This window comes from Dendrobates tinctorius, unplaced genomic scaffold (assembly GCF_039654945.1).
Source record: "Dendrobates tinctorius isolate UK_male_01 unplaced genomic scaffold, ASM3965494v1 ptg000128l, whole genome shotgun sequence".
Taxonomy (NCBI): Eukaryota; Metazoa; Chordata; class Amphibia; order Anura; family Dendrobatidae; genus Dendrobates; species Dendrobates tinctorius.
The window spans coordinates 12890681-12913635 of NW_027361796.1; the positions used below are offsets into that span (position 1 = coordinate 12890681).

The 22955-nt window shown below is 44.4% G+C and overlaps 1 long non-coding RNA gene across 1 annotated transcript in view; it reads right to left on the reverse strand.

Moving 5' to 3' along the window:
- Positions 1-22955, reverse strand: part of LOC141047598 (uncharacterized) — a 47579-nt gene that overhangs the window by 4475 nt on the left and 20149 nt on the right. The window contains exon 3 of the long non-coding RNA XR_012219842.1: positions 21025-21194. This is a non-coding gene — a long non-coding RNA (uncharacterized lncRNA). The remainder of the gene's footprint in view (positions 1-21024; positions 21195-22955) is intronic.

Genomic DNA, 22955 nt, shown 5'->3' on the forward strand with positions numbered 1-22955 from the left:
TGGCTTGCACCGTGCAGTGAACCCTCTGCATTTACTTTCATGCAGTCTTCTCTTTTTGGTAGATTTGGATATTGATACGCCTACCTCCTGGAGAGTGTTGTTCATTTGGTTGGCTGTTGTGAAGGGGTTTCTCTTCACCATGGAGATTATTCTGCAATCAAAAAAAAAAAGAAGTGATCCAACTTGAGGCTATTTTTTAGTTGAAACGCGATGATCCTCCTCACTGGTGTGCTTGGTGTTTGCTATAAGAAATTTTTAAAGAACCAACATATTTTTAAGTTGTCCAATAAAGCTTTGTAAATTGCAGCCGCCTCCGTCTCAAGCTGGATCACTTTTTTTTTTTTCCTCTTGCTCCTAATTGATGTGGATGCTCACCACAGTCTGTGCTGGGCGTTGGCAGGCTTGGGGATTGCATTGCAGACGGGTAAGCTGACTACACTTTCTTTACTTATTATTCTGCGATCATCCACCACTGCTGTCTTCCGTGGGCGCCCAGGTCTTTTTGCATTGATGAGTTCACCAGTGCTTTCTTTCCTTCTCAGGATGTACCAAACTGTAGATTTTGCCACTCCTAATGTTGTAGCAATTTCTTGGATGGGTTTTTTCTGTTTTTGCAACTTAAGGATGGTTTGTTTCACCTGCATGGAGAGCTCCTTTGACCGCATGTTTCCTTCACAGCAAAACCTTCCAAATGCAAGCACAGGGTGGCACATATTAAGGAGCTGAAACTCCTAAACCCTTCATCCAATTTTAATGTGGATACCCTCAAATGAAAGCTGAAAGTCTGAACTTCAACTACATCTGAATTGTTTTGTTTAAAATTCATTGTGGTAATGTCTAGAACCAAAATTAGAAAAATGTTGTCTCTGTCCAAATACATATGGGCCTAACTATATATATATATATATATATATATATATATATATGCATCCACATAATAGGTGATTTATCAAAATAGAAAACAAGGTTTTGGCATACTGTTAGTTTGTTGAAGAAAGACTGATTGCTCTAAGTATGAGAAACAAAATAATAATCTTGCAAAGATGATACCTTTTAAAAATACTGTGTCATCAGAAAATGACCTATTGTTTAAATCAGGTTTTTGTGATAAATGTATTAAAAAAGGCAATGTGTTTTTTCATATCACTATATTTATTAAACAAACAAATTAGTTATCTTGCAATTTTAACTCTTCCACTGACTGAATCTATTTTAGATTCAGACTCCCTGTGCATTTTGAAAAGTTTTAAAGGGAATCGTTCAGCAGGTTTTTGCTACGTAATCTGAAGACAGCATACTGTAGGGGTTCAAACACAGATTTCAGCAATGGTTCTCTTATCAAGCTCTATAGTTTTGTTTACTTGCAATGATTGTTTTAGCATCAGGAGGGTATCATTGCTGGACACATCAGCATGTCCCTCCTGGTTTGACTCCACCTTCTTCTGTGTTAAACAACTCACTGTCTATACACATTGTATTGTGGTAGATCGGCTCACTCAGCTGCATACGGAGGAAGACTCAGGAACACTGTCTCTTTAAACCTTAGACTGGTTTATAATGGATACTGTATAACTCAGTGCAGAGTTGGCAAAGAAAACAATCACAGCCTTTCTGGCCTAAGAAAAAACAAAAATGTAATACACAGTCCTTGTAATTGCGCGGCTCAGAGTTAGCAAGATACTGGTTCAGGTTTAGCACAAACATCTTTCTGGAGTTAGGGTACCGTTACCCCTAGCGATGCACCAGCGATCCCGACCAGCGATATGACGCGGTCAGGATCGCTGGTGCATCGCTAGGTGGTCGCTAGTGAGCTGCCACACAGGCAGATCTCACCAGCGACATCGCTGGGGACGGGGATCGCTACTTACCTGTCAGACGTGGCGATCCTGCGTCCTCCCGCCCGGCTCCACGCGTCACTCGTCGGTGCCACAGGAAGCGCCGCAGGAAGTGGCCGACGAGGAATGGTCCAGGAGCTTCTCGAGCGATCGGCGATAACCAGCAGGGGAGCGGGTCGGAGGTAATTATCACATGCAGCAATATCGCTAGCAAAATCGGTGACTTTACAGCGATATTGCTAGCGATATCGCAGTGTGTAACGGGGGCTTTAGTCTCTCCAGACACTGGACACTGAATGCCTCAGAAAGCTGAATATTTAAACCCCAGACCACACCCTGGGATGGAGATAAGGGGGACAACCTTCCACACGCTCTATGGTTGTACTAAAAAACCCAGCACCTAAAATGGCCGATTGATCACGCTCAACACATTATGTGCTGGAGCATACTTCTGTCTTTGAAATCACTGAAGATAATAGCCTCAGTGAAACATATCTTCCCCCAGCATTTTGCCAGTGACTTTCTCACAGTACATACAGAGCCTGGTTAGCTTTCTCAGCTCTGCTTCATGCTAAACCTAAAATACTCAATCAGTGTCTGAAGCTCTGCACCCAGTAAACTGAGTGATACATTGTTGGATTCAGGATCTATTTTTCTACCTTCTGCTTCTCTCAGGTGAGGTAGCGAAAACTTGTATGATCAACCTTCCTAAGCCATTTATATGGGCATGTACAGTGGGGAAAAAAAGTATTTAGTCAGTCAGCAATAGTGCAAGTTCCACCACTTAAAAAGATGAGAGGCGTCTGTAATTTACATCATAGGTAGACCTCAACTATGGGAGACAAACTGAGAAAAAAAAATCCAGAAAATCACATTGTCTGTTTTTTTTTCATTTTATTTGCATATTATGGTGGAAAATAAGTATTTGGTCAGAAACAAAATTTCATCTCAATACTTTGTGATATATCCTTTGTTGGCAATGACAGAGGTCAAACGTTTTCTGTAAGTCTTCACAAGGTTGCTACACACTGTTGTTGGTATGTTGGCCCATTCCTCCATGCAGATCTCCTCTAGAGCAGTGATGTTTTTGGCTTTTCGCTTGGCAACACGGACTTTCAACTCCCTCCCTCCAAAGGTTTTCTATAGGGTTGAGATCTGGAGACTGGCTAGGCCACTCCAGGACCTTGAAATGCTTCTTATGAAGCCACTCCTTCGTTGCCCTGGCGGTGTGCTTTGGATCATTGTCACGTTGAAAGACCCAGCCACGTTTCATATTCAATGCCCTTGCTGATGGAAGGAGGTTTGCACTCAAAATCTCACGATACATGGCCCCATTCATTCTTTCATGTACCCGGATCAGTCGTCCTGGCCCCTTTGCAGAGAAACAGCCCCAAAGCATGATGTTTCCACCACCATGCTTTACAGTAGGTATGGTGTTTGATGGATGCAACTCAGTATTCTTTTTCCTCCAAACACGACAAGTTGTGTTTCTACCAAACAGTTCCAGTTTGGTTTCATCAGACCATAGGACATTCTCCCAAAACTCCTCTGGAGCATCCAAATGCTCTCTAGCAAACTTCAGACGGGCCCGGACATGTACAGGCTTAAGCAGTGGGACACGTCTGGCACTGCAGGATCTGAGTCCATGGTGGCGTAGTGTGTTACTTATGGTAGGCCTTGTTACATTGGTCCCAGCTCTCTGCAGTTCATTCACTAGGTCCCCCCGCGTGGTTCTGGGATTTTTGCTCACCATTCTTGTGATCATTCTGACCCCACGGGGTGGGATTTTGCGTGGAGCACCAGATCGAGGGAGATTATTAGTGGTCTTGTATGTCTTCCATTTTCTAATTATTGCTCCCACAGTTGATTTCTTCACTCCAAGCTGGTTGGCTATTGCAGATTCAGTCTTCCCAGCCTAGTGCAGGGCTACAATTTTGTTTCTGGTGTCCTTTGACAGCTCTTTGGTCTTCACCATAGTGGAGTTTGGAGTCAGACTGTTTGAGGGTGTGCACAGGTGTCTTTTTATACTGATAACAAGTTTAAGCAGGTGCCATTACTACAGGTAATGAGTGGAGGAAAGAGGAGACTCTTAAAGAAGAAGTTACAGGTCTGTGAGAGCCAGAAATCTTGATTGCTTGTTTCTGACCAAATACTTATTTTCCACCATAATATGCAAATAAAATGAAAAAAAAAACAGACAATGTGATTTTCTGGATTTTTTTTTCTCAGTTTGTCTCCCATAGTTGAGGTCTACCTATGATGTAAATTACAGACGCCTCTCATCTTTTTAAGTGGTGGAACTTGCACTATTGCTGACTGACTAAATTCTTTTTTGCCCCACTGTAAGTCATAGGAAGCTGAATAAATTAATACATTGATATCTCCTATCCGATGTTTTATTCCAGTGGTATCGAGAGTGGATGCCATGTCGCGCTTGAAGAACCCCTGATGTGCCTAAAAAGTGGAAACACCCCACAAGTGACCTCATTTTGGAAACCACACCCCTCAAGGATTTTATCCATGAATATAGTGTGCATTTTGAACCCACAGGTACTACACAGAATTTGATAACATTAGGTTCTCATATTGAATAGGTTGTCATTAGTGATGAGCGCAAGTGCTCCCTACTCTAGTTTGCATCGGGTGCTTGATTATGCACCAAATATCATGGGTGATGCTTGAGTCCCTGCTACATGTTTTTCAGCTGTTAGACACCAAAAAAATACCCCCTGCATACCCGAGCACCCGATGCAAACTTCAGTGGCAAGAACTTGAACTCAACACTAGCCATCATATCATTTTTTTCTCTTTTACTTTTGAAAAAACACAAATTTTGAATCCAACCCTACCATAACCCCAACCCTAACCCTAACTCTAACTGCAAAGAATGGAAAAAAAAATAATTTTGTTATTTTATAATTTTTTATCTAGCTATGAGGGTGACAAAGGGGCATTTGATTAACAATTTTTTTATTTTGGTAACATATCTCTCTCTTCTGGCATGCATTTCATGTCAGAAAAGAGAGAAATGATTGAAACAGCCGACACACTTTTTTTGTGATCGCCGTTATTCACAGAGTTATCGAGGGGCACTAGGGGGAACCCATTTCTCTCTTCTCTGAAATGTATCAAAGAGTATCCTACTTTTTGCTGCACTCTTCTGCCTCTGTGTGATTTGAAATTGCTTCTTAATATGACCTTTTTTTACACGGTTTATATTGTATCTTGGACCAAAAAAATGTTTATCCATAGGTAAATGGCTTTTTCCCAAAAGAAGATACCAGGATCTATATCGCCACCTGTTCCAAGTGTCAATCCTAAAAGTCAGATTGAAGATGTGGCTAAGGATATACAGACAAACCAGAAGCTACATTTACTGACACGTGTATCAGGGTTTTTGCCCGTAATCAGTGCAAAGTAGAAGAACTGTTTGGCTGGGTGTGAAGCATTGGACTAAGGGGTCTAAGGGATAAAGTAGAGAGTGCCAATTTGGCATAAAGAGACTTACAGGCTAAATAATGCTCCTCTGGGCAATTATATATGGAAATAGATTTTTTCGCAGAGGAATAAAATAGTGTCTTCATTGCCACCTGTTGGAAGTAGCAATATTAGGCATATTATATTTTTGTATGTAAAAGTGTGGTTATGTTTCTTTATCTATATTTGAACTTTCTGATCTATTTCTTCAACATATAGACCTACATAAGGCCTCTTTCACACATCAGGTTTTCGCCGTCAGGCGCGATCCGGCACTTTTGACAAAAACCGGATCCGGCGAAATGCAATGCCGGATCCGGTTTCCCCCCATTGACTTGCATTAGAGCCGGATCGAGCCGGATGGCCATGCGTTTCATCCGGTTTTCGCCGGATCCGGCAATGTGTCGCGATCTGGCGTCTAGAAAAAACGGCTACTGTAACGATTTTTGTCTTCGGCGTGTCCGGCTTTTTCACACAATGAAAGCCTATGAGCGCCGCAATGCGCCGGATCCAGTTTTTTTGGTCTGAGCATGCTCAGTAGCTCTGCCCACAAGACACATATATAATAGCATGACAGTGGGACCCTCAGCCACACCCAACATGCCACCCAAGACAGGAACCAGGCGCAGGAGAAGGCAGGAGACCACTGCAGCAGCACCACCACCACCCCAAATGGAGCAGCATGCTGAACAATGGGAGGGGAGTCCAGCAGCAGATGAGAGATGGTAATTATCAAATCCCCCATTCCTCCAAACTAGGGCCATGGAATATCAAGATATTCATTGGCCCTTTGTTTCTCTTTATTCAACAGCCGCCCAAGAGATGCAGCAGCAGCAACAGTGGCAGCACTGGCAGCAGCAGTAACACCACCCACAGGCATGGAGTCTGGCCAGCAGGAAGACAGCACATCTTCTTCTGGGAGCCCTCCTTCGCATCGTCAGCGTTTGACGGTAAGTTTTTATTTCCAAAATCCATCATCTCTGTAATATATGTCTATTCATTGCCTTTTATTTCAAAACAGGAATCACAAGCTGAAGAGGAGCTCCCAGAAGAAGAAGGAAGGGGTGGACAGACACCTGGAGTGGGCTCACAATTGGTAAGTTTTTTGCATCAAACGCAGAAACACAACATCACACTACACACAACACATAGAAAACAATGTTCTGTAGACCACACACAGCAAACAAATGCCTACATCCAAAGACATAAAATTTTTTCTTTTCTTCTCTAGTCTTCCCAATCCGGTGCTCGGCCAAGAGGTCCTCGCAGTGCCTCCCAGGGTCGTCGACGACAGCGTTGCGGCGGTCACCAGCGTGTAAGTATAATATTTTTGCTTTGTTTTTTTGCACTTTTTATTTCATTTCTTTTGTGGAGGCTAATTATGTTATTTTTGTCTTTTTCTTTAACAGCCTTCACAGCGTGCTCCCGACTCTGACGGTGAGGATGGAGGGATTGATGTGGACCACCTCATCGATCTCGTCAGAGAAAGGGAGCCGCTATGGAATATGGCTGACCGCCGCCATGCTGACCTGATCGTTACCCAACGACTCTGGGAGGAAATCTGTTCGCTCCTTGTGGACCGCTGGGAGGACCTCGATACTCGGGCCCAGATTAAAGAGCGTAAGTATATACAGTACCGGTTGCTTGATGTAAACCAGTGTTTCCCGAACTCCAGTCCTCGTGGTCCCCACAGATCATGTGTTCAGGATTTCCATTTACTATGGAAATCCTGAAAACATGACCCCTGGGGACCATGAGGACTGGAGTTTGGGAAACACTGATGTTGTATACTAACCACTCCTTTCTCGTTTCAGGGGACAGAATTGTGAAGCGGTGGCGGTCTGTGAGGGATCGTTTCAAGAAGGAGTTCAATAAAGAGATGCGGGCCCCGAGTGGATCTGGAGGGCGCAGGAGCAAGTACAAGTACGCACAAGCCCTGTCGTTCCTCTGGGAAACAATGGTCACCAGAAGGTAAATATTACACACCACATGTGAAAAAAAATGTTTAGATGTAACAATTTTTTTTCAGCCAGGGCCATACCATGTCACTATTTTAATTTTTTTTTTTTCTCTTTATTCCACAGCACGGTGAGCAGCACTCGGGAGCCTGCACGATTGGACCCTTCTGAGGCGATCCCTGAGGAGACCGGCACCGAGGGACACTTCGACCGCCCCGGTACATCTGCACCTTCCCAGCCTTCCCACACATTCGATCCATCTGTCCCATCCACCAGCACAGGAGCATCGTGGCCGCCTACATTACATGAAGCTGCTGGTGAGGAGATCGCTTTCCCTTTACCCCACCCTTCTGCCCCTGCCACCTCTAGTACACCTGCGGGTACTGGGCGGCAGCAGCAGAGGGGTCAGGAAAAGACTTATGCGCCAGAGTTCTTGCATCTGAATGCATCTTTCCAGAGCTGTCTAAAAGTCTTGTCAGAGCAAATCTCCGCAGGCTTTCAGCAGATCAACTCCAGCATTCTGGAGGTGAAGACACTTCTGCAAACCATGCATTCAGAAGCAAGATCTTCGCAAACCACACCTTTTTCAGGTCTGTTGTGGAGCGCATGGAAACGCTCTCTCCTACCCAGCAGATGCATGTAATGCATTCATGCCACGGTGCTCTCCTGCACGTTACCTCCCAACCTCCTCCTCCCACCCCAGTAGTTCCTCCACCTGCACCCCCTCCAGCCACTTTCCATCCTCCCCCTCCTATTACATACCATCCACCTCCCCAGCACCAGCCACCTCCCCAGTACCAGCAACCTCCCCAGTACCAGCAACCTCCCCAGTACCAGCAACCTCCCCAGTACCAGCAACCTCCCCAGTACCAGACATCTCCCCACTTCCAGCAACCTGCCCCGTACCAAACTCCTTCCCCGTACCAAACTCCTTCCCCATACAACTTGCCATCAACATCATCTGCTCCTACAGTCCCTGCCCAACCCTCCACTCCACCGCCCACCACCTCTTCTGCCTCCCACATGTCCACCCATTCTGTAGCTTTTTCCACACCTTCACCTCTAACTGTTCCTTCCCCACCACGATCCCAGTCCTCTCTCCACACTCCCAGTGTCGAAGTGTCCCGCAGCCCCTCCAGCAGTATTCCCACCCCACACTACACAGATTTATAATGTGTTTTTTAATAAAAATGCCTATTGGTTTTAAAACCTTTATTAAAAAAGTTTTTTGCACATTAAAAACATTTTACAAAAAAAAAAAATTTTAAATAAAAGTTAAATTATCATTTCACAATGGTTGTCTGTCATTTCTTTCTGCGGCAAACTATGTTTAAAAAAAAGGTTAAATACAGGGTATTTCAAAGGTAAAAACGTATTCAAAACCAGGTATATAACTGTGGGTAAATTTTAGCTTTTTGCCACAGTTGTGTTCCTGGTTGTGTTTGAAGCAAAGTATTTCACCTAAAAAGTTGTGTTTATTATTGGTGATTTCCTAACAATGTACACAACTTTTGTTACAAGGTGAAATACTTTGCATAAAACACAACCAGGTACACACCTGTGGCCTAAAGCTAAAAATAGTAAGACCATGACAACATAGCCAACTTTGGTTGGCAAAGGTATATACTGTTGGTACAGAAGGTACACAAGTTTGGTTAAGGGCACAAATCTTTCACACTCTGTCATCCTACCAGTGTACTCTGCCTTGAGGTGACATAAAGTATAGTGCAAAATTGTCCCTCATTACTGAAACCGTCACAGAACTTCTAGTGGTAATGTCATGGTAATCTTGCAAGGTGGTTTCTTCAGAGGTGTCCTCAATGGAAATGGGTTCCTTGCAGATAGCAAAATTGTGGAGTACTGTAGGGTACGAGCAGGCTCACAGGATGCAGTGACGAGACACGAGACTGAATGTGGGGTGAAATAAACTTTTATAAGTTTAAAGCCGCAAGGGCTAAACTGCTTCGATCAAACAAAAGGGGAAACACCTATTTGTCCTCGCAGGGACTCGTAAAACAAACATTCAAACAAAAAGGGTCCTTATTCTCTATAATGCACTTAGCCTTCCGGGCGTCGCTCGAGTTCACGACCACTCAGGGATTGCAGATGTGGCTGCCTTGTAATCCACGATTTCCCGGAAGGACTTGGGCTCGTCCGGCCCTGAAGAAACCAAAACGGTGGGGCGCAGCAGGCACTGAAGGAACAGGAACGATGGGGCGCAGCAGGCCCTGAAGAATCTGGACGGTGGGGCGCAACGGGCCCTGAAGAAACCGGAACGATGGGGCGCAACAGGCCCTGAAGAAACTGGACGGTGGGGCGCAACGGGCCCTGAAGAAACCAGAACGATGGGGCGCAACAGGCCCTGAAGAAACTGGACGGTGGGGCGCAACGGGCCCTGAAGAAACCAGAACGATGGGGCACAACAGGCCCTGAAGAAACCAGAACAATGGGGCGCAACCGGCCCTGAAGAAACTGAACGGTGGGGCACAACGGGCCCTGAAGAAGCTGGAATGGTGGGGCGCAATAGGCCCTGAAGAAATGGGGACGGTGGGGCACAACAGGCCCTGAAGAAACTGTTCGGGGGGATAAATCTCCCAGGCGTCTGTTTAAAGGCGTTCGTCCCCCAGCCAGGGCATGACGCAGTCCAAAAACATAAAATCTTAACAAACTCTGCTCAGTGTCCCCTCAGTAAGCGGGACAGGGGCTCTGCGGCCACCTATAGCGAGGTGGCGTCCCCTGAGGTCGGTAATGACGGGGTCGCAGCTGTGGGAGAAGACAGGGGGGCAGTGTCCTGGCCACTATACCGGATTGCTGTCTCGTCGCAGTGGTCGCCTGAGATCCCGGTCCTGTCACAGCACGGAGGGAATCAGCGGGCGTCAATTTATCTGTATGTATCCGGGGAGGGACTCCCGGGGAGAGTCTCTTATGCGTCGCTCTTCGGACAGTCTCAAATTTTCCTTTGACAGTCTCCTGCCTGTCTCTCTTCCCCACACCGTCAGTTGCCACAGTCCTCCCCCTGCCACACAGCTCTCTCTCTCCTGTCAGGCTCTCTTCCAACTGCCACCTCAGCGCATCCCCTGCTCCTTTTACCCTCGCCCCGCCCCCTGTTGCCCTGACAACTTCAATCGCATGTCTCCCTTTGTAATCCCCCTGATGTGGTTTCTTCAATAACCCTGATGGCGGTCCCCCTGGTTCCAGCCCAATCACTGTATGGGGGTCCTCCTCCCCACATTCCCCCACCCTGTAAGCTCGCCAGTCCTCGGGCGAGGGTGTTAGTCTATTTAGATTGGTCTGTAAAGGTGTCAATATTTGTTGCCATACGAACTGGTCTTGTTCATACCGTTCGGGGGGTTTGCCGGCTGTTGTCCGCTCGGAGCGTCTAAGTTCGACTGGGGTGGAATCTTCTGGGGTGGTGGACGTCGGTGGGCTGCAAGATGCCGGTGGGTTAATTGTGTCAACTGGCTCATTATTGGGTGGAGGGCCCTTGGGAACTGGAGGGAAATCCTCGTCATCTGAGTCCCAGCATATGGACTCCGGTTCGGATGTCTTCGGGACGGGTTCCAGTTGCTTCGGGTCGGTAGAAATACACAGGCGTAACATATTACGATGCACAATGCGAGTGGGCAGTGTTTCATCCTGCTCGGGCCGTATTTCGTACACAGGTCCTTCTGAATGGATACGGCGTACTACCCGATAAGGACTCTCTTTGCCAACGTGACTCCAGTTTATTCTGGGGGCATTGATCTAGTACAAGCACACGGTCCCCACTTTGGAGTCAAAAAGACTTTGCAATGGTTACAACAGAAAGTTTATCACCCACGTTTGTCGGCTGTTGTGGACGAAGTTTGCGGTACCTGCCGCTTATGTGAATTGGCCAAACCGCCTGCTCAGAGGGCCGCAACACAGACGATTGTGACTTCAGAACCCTTTGAGCTCCTGACGGTGGATTATCTGCACATTGGTCCCGCATTCCAGGGATACGAACACTGCCTCGTCATGGTGGATCATTTCACCAAATTCGCTGTGGTCACCCCTACTCGAGACCAGACCGCGGAGTCAGCCGCCTCCGCAATTTGCAGAAACTTTATACAAGTGTACGGCTGTCCTCAACGCATACATTCCGACCAGGGAGCATGTTTTTTGGGGAAAGTTATGGAGGAACTACATCATCTTTATGGGATTGATAAATCCCGGACCACACCATATCACCCGCAAGGGAATGGGGCTTGTGAGCGATTTAATCGGACATTGATTCAAATGCTACGCACTCTGGAGAGTGACAAGAAAGCTCGTTGGCCTGAATATGTTTCTGAATTAGTGTGGGTTTATAATAATCGGGTACATCGAGTAACGGGCTATACTCCTTATTTCCTGCTGTTCGGACGAGAGGGTAAAGGGATCACGGAGGTAGAGTTGGACCCCGAAGAGCCAATTGTAATCCACAGGTATTTATAATCCAAGCAGCACAGTCCAAGTCCTTTTCCATTCTTTAAGGCAGGCCTGCCGCAGAAGATGATGTATTAGCGGTGGCGATCCTGCCGACTACGCCAAATGTAGAGGTGCGAGCAGGCTCACAGGATGCAATGACGAGACACGAGACTGAATGTGGGGTGAAATAAACTTTTATAAGTTTAAAGCCGCAAGGGCTAAACTGCTTCGATCAAACAAAAGGGGAAACACCTATTTGTCCTCGCAGGGACTCGTAAAACAAACATTCAAACAAAAAGGGTCCTTATTCTCTATAATGCACTTAGCCTTCCGGGCGTCGCTCGAGTTCACAACCACTCAGGGATTGCAGATGTGGCTGCCTTGTAATCCACGATTTCCCGGAAGGACTTGGGCTCGTCCGGCCCTGAAGAAACCAAAACGGTGGGGCGCAGCAGGCCCTGAAGGAACCGGAACGATGGGGCGCAGCAGGCCCTGAAGAAGCTGGACGGTGGGGCGCAACGGGCCCTGAAGAAACCGGAACGATGGGGCGCAACAGGCCCTGAAGAAACTGGACGGTGGGGTGCAACGGGCCCTGAAGAAACCAGAACGATGGGGCGCAACAGGCCCTGAAGAAACTGGACGGTGGGGCGCAACGGGCCCTGAAGAAACCAGAACGATGGGGCGCAACAGGCCCTGAAGAAACCGGAACGATGGGGCGCAACCGGCCCTGAAGAAACTGAACGGTGGGGCGCAACGGGCCCTGAAGAAGCTGGAATGGTGGGGCGCAATAGGCCCTGAAGAAATGGGGACGGTGGGGCACAACAGGCCCTGAAGAAACTGTTCGGGGGGATAAATCTCCCAGGCGTCCGTTTAAAGGCGCTCGTCCCCCAGCCAGGTCATGACGCAGTCCAAAAACATAAAATCTTAACAAACTCTGCTCAGTGTCCCCTCAGTAAGCGGGACAGGGGCTCTGCGGCCGCCTATAGCGAGGTGGCATCCCCTGAGGTCGGTAATGACGGGGTCGCAGCTGTGGGAGAAGACAGGGGGGCAGTGTCCTGGCCACTATACCGGATTGCTGTCTCGTCGCAGCGGTCGCCTGAGATCCCGGTCCTGTCACAGCACGGAGGGAATCAGTGGGCGTCAATTTATCTGTATGTATCCGGGGAGGGACTCCCAGGGAGAGTCTCTTATGCGTCGCTCTTCGGACAGTCTCAAATTTTCCTTTGACAGTCTCCTGCCTGTCTCTCTTCCCCACACCGTCAGTTGCCACAGTCCTCCCCCTGCCACACGGCTCTCTCTCTCCTGTCAGGATCTCTTCCAACTGCCACCTCAGCTCGTCCCCTGCTCCTTTTACCCTCGCCCCGCCCCCTGTTGCCCTGACAACTTCAATCGCATGTCTCCCTTTGTAATCCCCCTGATGTGGTTTCTTCAATAACCCTGATGGCGGTCCCCCTGGTTCCAGCCCAATCACTGTATGGGGGTCCTCCTCCCCACAGTACCACGCAAGCTTTGATCACCTCGTCCACAGTTTCTGTCTTGAGGTTGATCGCAGTCAATAGGACCCGCCATTTGGCTGTCAGAATACCAAAGGTACATTCAACCATTCTTCTTGCTCTTGTGAGGCGGTAATTAAAAATGCGTTTTGTTCTTGTCAATCATCTGCTAGAGTACGGTTTCAAAAGGTGTTCTGACAGCTGGAAGGCTTCATCCCCTACACAGACAAATGGCATAGGTGGACCAGATGTTTGCGGCAGCGGTCTAGGGGGTGGGAACTGGAAGGTGTTTCCATACAGTTTACGCCCCATGGCAGACAGTTTGAAAACTTGAGAGTCATTGGAGCGGCCATAGGCCCCAATATCAACAGCAATAAATTTGTATTCCGCGTCAGCGATGGCCATGACGACAATTGAAGAATATTTCTTGTAATTGAAATATTCCGATCCCGATCTGGCTGGCTTTACAATGCGGATATGTTTCCCGTCCACAGCGCCCAAGCAGTTCGGAAACTGACATATCTGTTGAAACTTTTCTGAAATTTCAATCCACCTCTCTTTTGTGGGCTCTGGTAAAAACTCTTCAGCTAAGGAGTCCCACAGTGCACGGCATGTGTACTTCACTATTCCAGATATGGTGGAAATCCCGAGTCTGTACTGGAAATGCAGTGACGAAAGGGATTCTCCAGTTGCAAGAAATCTGTGGGGAATTAAAAAACAATCAATTAGTTTAAAATCACAGCATTACATACCAAAACTCAGCTATAACACTTTGAGATACAAACTACCACCAACAAGATTGCAGTGAAAGTGTGCTCTGATGCGAGCACATCCAATAAATGTGGCTTACCTTAAAGTCACCATCAGACGCTCTGCAGGTGAAACAGAGAAGAGGCAATAGGTGTCCGCTTTTCTTATGAGGTGTGCAATGCGCTCCACCAAGTAATCAAAATTCTCCATTTTCATCCGAACATATCCAAAAAATTTATCCGGGTTTCGTCTAAGGTCCATGCAGAGTGTAGAATAGACCCCACGCGTCATTCTCTTGGCTGTGATGGGGTGGATCCACAAACGTCGTCTACGATGCCTGATGCGCTGCTGTCTCGCTCTCTCCTTCTCCAGAACAATCACCCTCAAACGATTCGCCTCCGCTGTAAAATCCGCCAAATTCTTCAAAATATTTCCAATCACAACATCCATCTTCGCCAGTAACTTGCTCTTCTCTCCAACCTGCACTTTCTCCTCTACAACCTGTCAAAGAAGGGCTGTAGGAACACGCTATATATAGTTTTTCAGTAGCCAATCCCTTTCGGAAGGCCACAAGGGGCGATTTTAAAAACCGGATCCGGCGTAATCCGTCGAAAAACGGAACAAAAACCGGATGAACCGGATGAGACGGATCCGGTTTTGTCTGTCAAGAACAAGACGGATCCGGCAGAAAAACAGATCCGTCACATCCAGTTTTACGAAATATTTGCCGGATCCGGCGCTCCGGCACGACGCCGGATCGCGCCTGACGCTGAAAACCTGATGTGTGAAAGTAGCCTAAAGGGCCTTTTACACTAAGCAACGCACCAGCGATAACGATAGCGATCCGACCAGGCATAGATCGCTGTTGTGTCGTTACGTGATCGCTAGATAGCTTTCAAACAGTCCACTCTCGTCAACGACTCGAGAGATCAGCGATCTGCATAGCGACCTCGTTGCTCGTTGAGTACCTTTCACATTACTAAACAAAAAACGATTCAGACCTCGGTGGGCGTGCTTCAGCGTTTAATTTACAACGCCCCCCAAAGCGCCGATTGGTGGTCACCGCTGCGCTGTCATTGGCCGGCGGCGTCATTAAAGAGGACGTAATAGCGTTTCAGTTTAAATCTCTGGAGCACCATGGTTAGCTTCTAAACCGTTTAACATCCACTATGCATGGGAACAAAGTGTTGAATGAGGCGTTCCAGCGTTGTCTTTTATAGCTTTTTTGTCAGATACATTTCGCACATTGTCAGCGCTGTAAAGACCAATAGGGAAGAGGAGGCGTGGCCGGCAAGTCACGCCTGTGTCGCTGAGCCATGCGTCGGTATTGACGTCGCTCATCGTTTTTAAGCTTCAAACACAACGATAATTACTGGACAGCGGGACGTCAGCGATGGAAAAATGTACCTGCACATTCGAGCATGATCAGCGATAGCCGACGGGGGGTCCGGTCGCTGCTACCTTTCACACTTAACGAGATCGCTAGCGTGATCGCTGTCACGTCACAATATCGGTGACGCTTGAGCGATATCACTAGCGATCTCGCTTAGTGTAAAACCCCCTTAAGACTTTTAGCGCACAGATTCAGGCACATCACATTGCATATAGAACATGCTTGGAATCTCATAGTCTTACTATGTGTTTGGGCCCTATATCTATTATTTGATTGCATGGATAGGTTAATTTTGGAGTATCAAAAGGCATTGAGCTTCCAATCATGATCTTTCCTAAATCTGGAGGATTTAAGTAACATAATCAGGGAGGGTTTTTCAATGTTGTTTCAGCTGTTTATCCTTGTGTTGAATGTGATTCAGGTTTCTAGCTATTTTTATTAGTGATTCTATCTGTGCAATGTAGGTCACTACCACAGGTAGATAATTGTTCCCTTCAATATTGAAATAGTTGGCATCTACAGGTCATCGTGTGGCTTTTATGAATTGATCATCAACATAGGTGAGAAGGTAGTTTAGTTTAAAAAATATCCTTTAACCCCTTAACCCCCAAGGGTGGTTTGCACGTTCATGACCGGGCCAATTTTTACAATTCTGACCACTGTCCCTTTATGAGGTAATAACTCTGAAACACTTCCATGGATCCCGGTGATTCTGACATTGTTTTCTCGTGACATATTGTACTTCATGCGAGTGGTAAAATTTAATTCATATAACTTTCGTTTATTTGTGAAAAAAACAGAAATTTGACGAAAATTTTGAAAATTTTGCAATTTTCCAACTTTGAATTTTTATGTCCTTAAATCACAGAGATACGGCACACAAAAAACTTAATAAGTAACATTTCCAACATGTTTACTTTACATCAGCACAATTTTGGAACCAAAATTTTTTTGTTTTAGCTAGTTATAAGGGTTAAAAGTTGACCAGGGATTTCTCATTTTTGCAACACCATTTTATTTTTACGGACCACATCACATTTGAAGCCACTTTGAGGGGTCTATATGATAGAAAATACCCAAAAGTGACACCATTCTAAAAACTGCACCTCTTAAGGTGCTCAAAACCACATTCAAGAAGTTTATTAACCCTTCAGGTGCTTCACAGGAATTTTTTGAATATTTAAAAAAAAATGAACATTTAACTTTTTTCACAAAAAAAATACTTCAGGTTCAATTTTTTTTATTTTACCAAGGGTAACAAGAGAAATTGGACTGCAATAGTTATTGCGCAGTTTGTCCTGAGTACGCTGATACCTGATATGTGGGGGGAAACCACTGTTTCGGCGCATGGCAGAGCTCAGAAGGGAAGGAGCGCCGTTTGACTTTTTCAATGCAAAATTGGCTGAAATTCAGATCGGACGCCATGTCACGTTTGGAGAGCCTCTGATGTACCTAAACAGTGGAAACCTCCCACAAGTGACCCCATTTTGGAAACTAGACCCCCCCAAGGAACTTATCTAGATATGTGGTGAGAACTTTGAACCCACAAGGGCTTCACAAAAGTTTATAACGTACAGCCGTACAATTAAAAAATCATATTTGTTCCACAAAATGATCTTTTCACCCCCAATTTTTATTTTCCCAAGGGTAACAGGACCCTAAAAGTTATTGTGCAATTTGTCCTGAGTACACTGATACCCCACATGTGGGGGTAAACCACTATTTGGGCGCATGGCAGAGCTCGGAAGGGAAGCAGCGCCATTTGACGCTTTTGGCTGGAATTGAGATCGGACACCATGTCGCGTTTGGAAAGCCCCTGATGTACCAAAACAGTGAAAACCCCCCACAAATGACACCATTTTGGAAACTAGACCCCCCAAGGAACTTATCTAGATGTGTGGTGAGCACTTTGAACCCCCCAGTGCTTCACAGAAGTTTATAACGCTCAGGCGTGAAAATAAAAAAATTGTATTTTTTCCACAAACATGATCTTTTAGTCACCAATTTTTTCATTTTCCCAATGGTACAAGGAGAGATTGGACCCCAAAAGTTGTTGTCCAATTTGTCCTGAGTATGCTGATACCCCATATGTGGGAGAAAACTACTGTATGGACACACGTCGGGGCTCAGAAGGGAAGTAGTGATGTTTTGGAATGCAGACTTTGATGGAATGGTCTGCGGGTGTCATGTTGCTTTTGGAGAGCCCCTGATGTACCTAGACAGTGGAAAGCCCCCAAAAGTATCCCCATTTTGGAAACTAGACCCCCTAAGGAACTTATCTAGATGTGTGGTGAGCACTTTGAACCCCCCAGTGCTTCACAGAAGTTTATAACGCCCGGGCGTGAAAATAAAAAAATCGTATTTTTTCAACAAACATGATTTTTAGTACCCATTTTTTTATTTTCCCAAGGGTAACAGGAGAAATTGGACCCCAAAAGTTGTTGTCCAATTTGTCCTGAGTATGCTGATACCCCATATGTGGGAGAAAACTACTGTATGGGCACACGTCGGGGCTCGGAAGGGAAGTAGTGATGTTTTGCAATGCAGACTTTGATGGAATGCTCTGCGGGTGTCATGTGCATTTGGAAAGCCCCTGATGTACCTAAACTATTGAAACTCCCCACAAGTGACCCCATTTTGGAAACTAGACCCCCCACGGAGCTTATCTAGATGTGTGATGAGCACTTTGAACCCCCAAGTGCTTCACAGAAGTTTATAACGCCTGGGCGTGAAAATAAAAAAATCATTTTTTTCCAACAAAAGTGATAATTTTGCCCCCAATTTTTTATTTTCCTAAGGGTAACAGGAGAAATTGGACCCCAAAAGTTGTTTGGCAATTTGTCCTGAGTAGGCTGATACCCTATATGTGGGGGTAAAACACTGTTTGAGCGCATGGCAGAGCTTGGAAGGGAAGGAGCACCATTTTACTTTTTCAACGCAGAATTGGCTGGAATTGAGATCAGACGCCATGTTGCATTTAAAGAGCACCTGATGTGCCTAAACAGTGGAAACTCCCCAATTATAACTCCAACCCTAACCCCAACACACCCCTAACCCTAGCCCTAACCCTAACCCTAGCCCTAACCCTAGCCCTAACCCTAGCCCTAGCCATAACCCTATCCCTAATGGTAAAATGGAAATAAATACATTTTCTTTTAATTTTATTATTTTTCCCTAAGGGGGTGATAACGGGGGGTTTGATTTACTATTTATGGCGGGTTTTTATTTTTGGCAGCTGTTGCACGCTAAAAGACGCTTTTTATTGTAAAAATAGTTTTTGCATCACCACACATTGAGAGCTATAATTTTTCCATATTTTAACCCACAGAGTCATGTGAGGTCTTATTTTTTGTGGGACGAGTTGATATTTTTATTGGTGTCATTTTCGGGCACGTGACATCTTTTGATCGCTTTTTATTCCGATTTTTGGGACGCAAAATGAACAAAAACCAGCGTTTACACCGATCCACCTGTGGTAAAATTGATAAAACACTTTTATTCTTCAGGTCAGTATGGTTACAGCGATGCCTCATATAAGTTTTTTTTATGTTTTGGCGCTTTTGTGCAATGAAAACAATTTTATATAAAAAATAATTATTTTTGCATCGCTTTATTCTGCAAGCTATAACTTTTTTATTTTTTTGCTGATTATGTTGTATTGTGGCTCGTTTTTTGCGGGACAAGATGACGTTTTCAGCGGTACCATGGATATTTATATGCGTCTTTTTGATCGTGCTTATTGCACTTTTTGTTAGGCAGTATGATAATAAATCATTATTTTTTGCTTCGATTTTTATTTTTTAAGGAGTTCGCTAAAGGGGTTAACTAATGGGACCGTTTTATAGGGCGAGTCATTACGGACACAACGATACCAAATATGTGTACTTTTATTGTTTTTTTTTATTTCCAAAAAATGAATTTATTAGGGAATATTTTTTTTTTCAATTTATTTAGCGATTTTTTTAAAATTATTTTTACACTTTTTTTTAACTTTATTACATTGTCCCAGGGGGGACATAGCTGTCATGTGACAGATCGCTTATCTGTCACATCACAGATCACTGTGACAGATCAGCGATCTGTCACAGGCACTGCACAAGGCTTCCTCCTTTCCTGTGCTTTGCAGGCATGAGGAAGCCAGCTCCCTGTTGGGATGGAACAGATACAATTATATCTGATGGCCTTACTGAAGGCAATGGACTTTTTATTGTGTTTGGAGAACAAATTATCCTATTTGAGATATGTAGGACAGTCAATAGATTTGGCAATGCTGGGATATAAACAGAGTGATAAATGAATCATAGCAGGGATCTCACCTCTAGGACTCTTAAGGCCCCTTTACATTTAGCGATGCACCAGCGATCCCGACAGCGATACGACCCAATCAGGATCGCTGGTGCATCGCTAAATGGTCACTAGTGAGCTGTCACACAGGCAGATCTCACAGCGATGCAGCAGTGATCTAGCGGTCGTTACTTACCTTTCAGACGTGGCGATCCTGACGTTCTCCGGCCCGCGTCCACACGTTGCTTGTCGGCGCCAGCAGGAAGCCCAGCAGGAAGCGCCTGACGAGAAATGGAGCTGCGCAATCTCGCGCGATCAGTGATGGACAGTGGGGGAGCCGGTCGGAGGTAAGTATCACACATATCGATATCGCTAGCGATATCGCTGCTGCGTCACCAAATTGGTGATGCTTTAGCGATATTATTAGCAATATCGCTATGTGTAAAACCCCCTTTACTTACTAAAGGAGCTTAGCTCCTTTGGATAGGCCATAAATGTGTTTCATTGACTAATTTTTTAATTTGTTTCCTATTCTCCATCTATTCATTTTAAAAACTTGGCATCTTAAGCTTCTTTAAATACTTCCTTTTTAATGTTGGAAATAGAATTGTGAACAAATGAACAGTGATCTGAATTTTGTAAAAAAAAAAATAATGCCAGTTAGGACAATTAGGTTAAAAGAACATTTATTCATTCTAATTTCAAAGCAGTTCCTGTACTCATATGATCACAAGAGATTTTGTTATACGATCTGAGGCCTCCAGTTGATAGATGTGTTTCCAAGATTCATAATTCCTGGTTCTCAGTTTATTTGAGAAAGTTTTTTTTCAAGTAGTTACTTGACAGATAATACGTATGACATTTATGGTGTTTAGTAGAGAAAAGAGTCTCCCGCAAGTCCAACATACATAAAATACATGACATGCAGGGAAATTATTTAGAGCAAATTGTATTTATCAAAGAGCATCACAGTCTATAAATAAGAATAAATATGAAGACCCCGATACAGCTCAGTTAAGTTTTAATCTGTCCTGAGTCTTCTTAAAAGTATCTGTATCAAGATCTTTAAATATACAGATAACATTGGCTAAAGGGCACTCTAAAGAAGAGTCCATGAAGTTAAAAATGAAGTTAGCAATCTAGTTTAAAGAAGATTTTCCTGTATTTAAAATGAGTTTGTGTAAATCAATCTCCTATTCCCGTCTCAATTTTCTCTATAATGACACACCTTTAGGATTATATATTTGCATTATTGACCAGAACATGTACTGTCTTTCATAGCTCTGCATGCTATTCTTCCTAGGGAAAGCCTATGTTTAACATCACCTGCAGGCAGAGTGCACATCTCAAGATGTTGCTTAACAGCATTTCATTAGAATGAAGGTCAAAGGCTCTAATGGACGTACCTCAGCTAGGATGGGAAATGTATTCTTCTTCCCTCCGGCCATTATCAGCAATAAGCATGGAGCATCAGTAGTTTGTTATATAGCAGAATTGCATCATAGAAACGTTGATATGAGTTTCTGCTCCAGGGAACAACTGAGTGAAAATGTAGACGAGAATGGAGAAATGGACTCTGTAACACAAGAGTTATGAATATCAATAAACACAAATGTTTCTTAAAATTAGGACCTACAAATGCAATTTTACACTATATGTAATGATATAAAGATTTTTTTTCCATGTTTTGTTGATAGTATGTATGTAAATGTAATATTATGTACATTTCTATTTCTAAATAGACAAAGCATTTTTCATGCATTGTTAATCACTTTAATACTATTATATGAAACTGTTTTGAAGTATAAGTTGGCTTGTCATATGTAGATCATGAGTTTAAAAAATATTTATAAATTTAAGTAAGTTTTGTTCCACCAAATGGAGATGCAGTAAAGTTTAGAAACTGATGCAAAAATGGGGTTTGGGGTTACTAGAGAACTGAGTCAAGTTCTCTGCTACAGGTTGTATGGTAGGATGAACTTCACCTCAATGGGAAGGGTGAAGCTGTGCTACCAGAAACAATGGCTCAAGGATTGGACAAGTTTTTAAACCAACGACTGGGGCAGGGCAACTAGGACAATTACTCTAAGGAAGAGAAAAATACAACTTAAATGGCAGTCAACTGAACGAAGATTTGGCCAATCTTTCTGCCATCATCTACCTCAGCCTCACCTTCTATCATCAGGAACGTTCACTTTGCCAAGCTCTCCTGTGTTATCTATGTGAAAGTCGCTGACAGACATCTGTGGCAGAAGCTTATCTCAGAGAGAAGAGATTTATCGACAGTCCAAAACCGAACAAACCAGATTGCTAACGCCTCTGATAATCATGTGTCCATGGTCTACACGCAGATTAGACTGTTCTCCGAAACCATCAATTTTGCCAAGTTCAGCCGACATTAGTCTGATGTGAATGGAGGGCTTAAGTAATGAAAGTAGGAACAGAATGTGGCAGTGTTTTAGAATAGCTAATACAGAGAGGACAAATAAAGGTACAGAAAATATATTAAGTATTTGTATATATTGATAATAAAAGTTTGACTAACAAGAGTTAGAATTAACAAGGTTGGAAAAAATATAGCGGAAACAATGGTGATGTGGGCAGTTAGTTTACAAAATTACAGTTTGTTCTGGAATAACTGCACAAAAAAAAGAAAGTGGGAAAGGTTTGCTGCATGAAAAAGCTTTCCTAAAGCCAATTCTGCTAGATAATATATGAGAGGCCCATGAAAATGTATAGTCCGCATGGGTTGAAATAAGGGGATGGAGAAAGAGTATTATAATACTAATAGGAATTCTAAGTGTAACAGAAACAGCAGAAAATCTATTTATAAAGCAAATAGATGCAGCAAATCAGAGCAAAGTAATTATCATTAGTGTCTTTAACTACCATGACATTAATTTGGGAGCAGAAACCTGCAGGTCCAGTAAAGGAAAAAGGTTTTTGACAATAATGAAAGATAATGAGGTAATAAAAGATCTGTCCAGAACCCAACAAGAGGCAGTACATTTATAGACCTATTATTAACCAGTAGGCTGAACAGCATATCAAATGTATGGATTGAGGGTCACTTGGACAATAGTACCCACAAATAATCAGTTTTAACTTAGCCTTTAAAGAAGCATCCCCACTTAATTTTTTGTATTCCCTAAACCTGTCTGAATGTATGTATATATATAAAACTCAAAATATGTAGTAGCCCACTCTATACAAATACACAGTTCTCGCCCGATTTTGGTGAAATTTGGCACGCCCCCCTCTCCACCCACAGGGGCAGTATACCACGCACGTTAAATCTCACTAGTGTCCCCCCGTCATGTGATTGGGCCCCCCGAAG